Source organism: Schistocerca gregaria, chromosome 7 (genome assembly GCF_023897955.1).
Source record: "Schistocerca gregaria isolate iqSchGreg1 chromosome 7, iqSchGreg1.2, whole genome shotgun sequence".
In the NCBI taxonomy this organism is placed as follows: domain Eukaryota; kingdom Metazoa; phylum Arthropoda; class Insecta; order Orthoptera; family Acrididae; genus Schistocerca; species Schistocerca gregaria.
This window is the reverse complement of record NC_064926.1, coordinates 197,049,508-197,055,507: the sequence shown is the minus strand read 5'-3', so window position 1 is coordinate 197,055,507 and position 6,000 is coordinate 197,049,508.

Sequence of the window (6,000 nt, the reverse complement as noted above, 5' to 3'; positions counted from 1 at the left end):
ACTTTTATTACATACAGTTAATTCCGTTGCAATCTCCACATTTCAGTGTGTAACTATTGCAGTTGAGATCTCCAGACAAGTAGTTCCGGGTATTGAGGTTTCATACAGTAATTTTATGGCAGCTGATTTCCAATACTGATATGCTACATTTCATGAACCTTTTGCAAGTGAGCAGGATAAGTGGGAAAAATTAATGGCACAGCTTCTTCCCTAATACAGACTGACAAAACTGATGTTCGATCAATATCTTCCTCCCGGAAATGCTGCGAACATATTTTACTGTACTTGGTTGGTTTCCAATCTTTCCTTCTCAAAGCGTTCACCCAGAGAGCTCTTCACGTTGGATTGATAGGAAATCTGAAGTCAAATCACAGAAATAAAACCATAGAGTAAAACTTTACAGTGCATCAGAATTTCAACTATATATAAGAAAATAGCGCTTAAATAAGTCCACTTACGAATGAAATGTGGTTTGTTTAAACTTTAGACTACAATCAGAACGATTAGTACACCCGTAAGCGACGCAAGCCGGCATTTTTTTTATCACAACACTTCACAACCACACGGAATCAAACCACCAAATGCGAATGTTTTGGGGTAGGAAACATGGCGGACCTTCTCTTGGGTTGGCTTCAAGTTTGTGACGTCATGACAACTCCTCTTATTTTTACCTCCATGGATGCAACACCATTGTATACATGACCTCTGCACCTATCCAGTTGTACACGGATCAACCAGAACATCATGTCCACCTACCTACTGTCGATATAAACCCATTCAGGTTAAAGCAGCGTCACCTGGCGAGGAATGACTGCTATAAACCGTTCATCATAAGACTAAACCTGATGTAAACATTGCACTATGTATTCTTCCGCGTTTGCTGGAACAGCATTGGATTTCAGTTTCACATGGGACTGCAGCCAAGCTGTCTCGAGTACTGTCTAGTACGATAATAAGGGTGTTTTATGCTGTGCATTATGCGCACATCGACTTAGCGATGATACGGGACAACAGCTTTAACGGCGCATTTAACTTAACACTGGAAGGTCAGCTGATTACAGCTAGCCTGCAGTGACATGGTCAGCTGCAGTTCACACATAAAACGAGACGAGCTGAGGAGCAATACAGTTTCGAATGCCGTTTAATTTTTAAGCAGCATGAAATAATACACTGCAAATCTCCCACAATACGCTCCTTAGACGACTAGACGAAAACCGCAACACGTTATCGTTTCTACCTGACGTACTATTGTAACTAAAAACGAGAATGAAGAAAATTCCAGACTTAACCACAGGATAATTTTCTGCATGAGCTATGTGTAAAGTAAGAGAATATTCAAGGATTTCGCCGTATAGTTAAATATTGAAGCCACTGGAGGTAAGCCGGACGGGCTAGGTTCTAGGCGCTACAGTGTGGAACCGCGCGACCACTACGGTCGCAGGCTCGAATCCTGCCTCGGGCGTGGCTGTGTGTAATGTCCTTAGGTTTAAGTAGTCCTAAGTTCTAGGGGACTGATGACCTCAGAAGTTAAGTCCCAGGTACTACTTACAGTCAGACGTCTGGAAATCTCTTAGCTCCTTCCTTATCCGAATCCGAGAAATAGAGTGGCACCTGCTACTTGGATAACGAGCCTATCAACAACAGAATCCACGAAGACAACCAGGCGCAGAATTTTTGTCTTCTTCTTTTACAACGAGCCGTTCATGTCCCGCCAGCGTTCGGCAGGGACGTGTGAAAAAGCTGTGTGCTTTAGTTCCAGTACGTCTGGCAGCTTGTCTTGTTACTTCTCATGCTAAATCCCCCATCTTGGTTCCAGATCAGTTCTGTTGGGTTCATATTGTAATAGTACAGTAGCAAATGTAAAAATGCAACATTTGTATGATGTGCTCGATGCTGTGAAAATGATTGTTTTTCGTGTTTCTACGATACTTATCTACCTCTGTGTTATAAAATGATGGACATAGTCCAAATAAAGAGGGGTTGGGTTTTCATTTTTAAAAATTAAATTCTTATATTTTCTTAATTTATACAACTTTTATGAACAGTCTTTCATAAAACATCGATCATTAAGAATTTGTATTTGAAATGCAAAAAGGGATTTCGCGTCCAATATGTAATTAGAAGCAATAATTCGTGCATTATTCAGAAAAAATGATGATGAGTTACATAATAACGAGATGCAGGTATTTCAAAATTGAGCGAGAAGAAAAAAATGGTAATGGGGAAATTTGAACAAACGCACAAATAACGATCTTTGCTTTACATTCCATTACGCTACCGACTGCGCTACACATTCAATGTGAGTTTGATTATCAGCTTCATTATAAACATCGCTGTGAAAACTTCAAAGCCTATTATCTCAGTAAATTTGGGAAAAATATTAAGAACAGCCTAGTTCTCGGCACTTTTTAACCGTGTTCCACGCGCGTATTTCACTACGGAACAGAAAGCAGTCTCAGCCATTTTCATACTGCGCATTAACGGAGCGACAATTAGAGTACAAAGCTGCAGAGTTGTAAATTGTTGTAGTTGCGCTGGAAAAGTCCCTGAGCTTCAAGCGCTAATAGAAAGCACAGAAGCTGATATCGTTATAGGTACAGAAAGCTGGCTAAAGCCTGAAATAAGTTCTGCAGAAATTTTTACGAAGTCTCAGACGGTGTTCAGGAAAGATAGATTAGGCAGAATTGGTGGTGGAGTGTTTGTGTCTGTCAGTGGTGGTTTATCTTGTAGTGATGTCGAAGTAGATACTCCGTGCGAATTGGTATGGGTGGAGGTTATACTTAACAGCCGAATTAAGTTAATAATTGGCTCCTTCTACCGACCCCCAGACTCCGATGATACAGTTGCGGAACAGTTCAGAGAAAGTTTGAGTCTCGTAACAAATAAATACCCCACTCATACGGTTATAGCTGGTGGGGACTTCAACCTACCCTCGGTATGTTGGCAAACATACTTGTTCAAAACCTGTGGTAGGCAGAAAACGTCTTCCGAGATTGTCGTAAATGCTTTCTCCGAAAATTATTTTGAGCAGTTAGTCCACGAACCCACGCGAATTGTAAATGGTTGCGAAAACGCACTTGACCTCTTAGCCACAAACAATCCAGAGCTGATAGAGAGCATCATGACTGATACAGGGATTAGTGATCACAAGGTCGTTGTAGCTAGGCTCAATACCATTTCTTCCAAATCCATCAGAAACAAACGCAAAATAATTTTATTTAAAAAAGCGGATAAAGTGTCACTAGAAGGCTTCCTAAAAGACAATTTCCATTCCTTCCGAACTGACTATGCGAATGTAGACGAGATGTGGCTCAAATTCAAAGATATAGTAGCAGCAGCAATTGAGATATTCATACCTCATAAATTGGTAAGAGATGGAACGGATCCCCCGTGGTACACAAAAAAGGTCCGAACGCTGTTGCAGAGGCAACGGAAAAAGCATGCGATGTTCAGAAGAACGCGAAATCCCGAAAATGGGCTAAAATTTACAGACGCGCGAAATTTGGCACGTACTTCGATGCGAGATGCCTTTAATAGGTTCCACAACGAAACATTGTCTCGAAATTTGGTAGAAAACCCGAAGAAATTCTGGTCGTATGTAAAGTACACAAGCGGCAAGACGCAGTCAATACCTTCGCTGCGCAGTGCCGATGGTACTGTTATCGACGACTGTGCCGCTAAAGCGGAGTTATTGAACGCAGTTTTCCGAAATTCCTTCACCAGGGAAGACGAATGGAATATTCCAGAGTTTGAAACACGAACATCTGCTAGCATGAGTTTCTTAGAAGTAGAGTTGTGAAGCAACTCAAATCGCTTGATACGGGCAAGTCTTCAGGTCCAGATTGTATACCGAATAGGTTCCTTTCAGATTACGATGATACTATAGCTCCCTACTTAGCGCTCATATACAACCGCTCGCTCACCGATAGATCTGTACCTACAGATTGGAAAATTGCGCAGGTCGCACCAGTGTTCAAGAAGGGTAGTAGAAGTAATCCATTTAACTACAGACCTATATCATTGACGTCGGTTTGCAGTAGGGTTTTGGAGCATATACTGTATTCAAACATTATGAATCACCTCGAAGGGAACGATCTATTGACACGTAATCAGCATGGCTTCAGAAAACATCGCTCTTGTGCAACGCAGCTAGCTCTTTATTCGCACGAAGTAATGGCCGCTATCGACAGGGGATCTCAAGTTGATTCCATATTTCTAGATTTCCGGAAAGCTCTTGACACTGTTCCTCACAAGCGACTTCTAATCAAGCTGCGGGCCTATGGGGTATCGTCTCAGTTGTGCGACTGGATTCGTGATTTCCTGTCAGGAAGGTCGCAGTTCGCAGTAATAGACGGCAAATCATGGAGTAAAACTGAAGTGATATCAGGTGTTCCCCAGGGAAGCGTCCTGGGACCTCTGCTGTTCCTGATCTATATAAATGACCTGGGTGACTATCTGAGCAGTTCTCTTAGATTGCTCGCAGATGATGCTGTAATTTACCGTCTAGTAAGGTCATCTTAAGACCAGTACCAGTTGCAAAGCGATTTAGAAAAGATTGCCGTATGGTGTGTCAGGTGGCAGTTGACGCTAAATAACGAAAAGTGTGAGATGATCCACATGAGTTCCAAAAGAAATCCGTTGGAATTCGATTACTCGATAAATAGTACAATTCTCAAGGCTGTCAATTCAACTAAGTACCTGGGTGTTAAAATTACGAACAACTTCAGTTGGAAAGACCACATAGATAATATTGTGGGGAAGGCGAGCCAAAGGTTGCGTTTCATTGGCAGGACACTTAGAAGATGCAACAAGTCCACTAAGGAGACAGCTTACACTACACTCGTTCGTCCTCCGTTAGAATATTGCTGCGCGGTGTGGGATCCTTACCAGGTGGGATTGACGGAGGACATCGAAAGGGTGCAAAAAAGGGCAGCTCGTTTTGTATTATCACGTTACAGGGGAGAGAGTGTGGCAGATATGATACACGAGTTGGGATGGAAGTCATTACAGCATAGACGTTTTTCGTCGCGGCGAGATCTATTTACGAAATTTCAGTCACCAACTTTCTCTTCCGAATGCGAAAATATTTTGTTGAGCCCAACCTACATAGGTAGAAAGGATCGACGAAATAAAATAAGAGAAATCAGAGCTCGAACAGAAAGGTTTAGGTGTTCGTTTTTCCCGCTCGCTGTTCGGGAGTGGAATAGTAGAGAGATAGTATGATTGTGGTTCGATGAACCCTCTGCCAAGCACTTAAATGTGAATTGCAGAGTAGTCATGTAGATGTAGATGCAGAGGCTGTGACTGTACACGATTTTTAAAATAAAAACTACGTGGCTAAAGCGTGATCAAGAAAATCGTTGGTGGCTGTTAATACATTTGAATATCTTAAAGTTTCATTTAACTTGACTTAATAATAAGATATCCAGAACATAAGTAGGACTCAATTCCAGGTGTGTAGCAACACCAGTGTACGTGTGCTACGGCTTCTGACCAATCATCGCGTTTGTGTTTCTTTACATCAGGTTTATTCTTATGATGAACGGGTTATAGTCATGTTGTATCAGTGAGTGTGTTGTCCGTGTGTACAATGGGAAAGGTGTGCAATCTACCTGAGAGCAGATTGTAATGGCCCAGAGGCTCAACCAGAGTATTTCAGAAACTAAACAAAGTGTCAGGTGTTCGAGGGTGCTGTGGTGAGTGTCTTCAACACGTGGCAAAACCAAGGTGAAGCCACACCCAGATGTCCTGGGGTTGGGCAGCCACCCCTCATTACAGACATCGGACATCGTAGGCTGAGCAGTTGGGTAAAACAGAGCAGGCAGCGAACTGAGGCAGAACTAACATCAGACTTTAATGCTGGGCAAAGTACAAGTGTGTCTGAATATACAGTTCACCAAACACTCCTAACGATGGGCCTCTAAAGCCAACGACCCAGGCATGTGCCAATGTTAACACCATGACATCTGCAGCTATGACTGGGCATATGACCATTGGCAC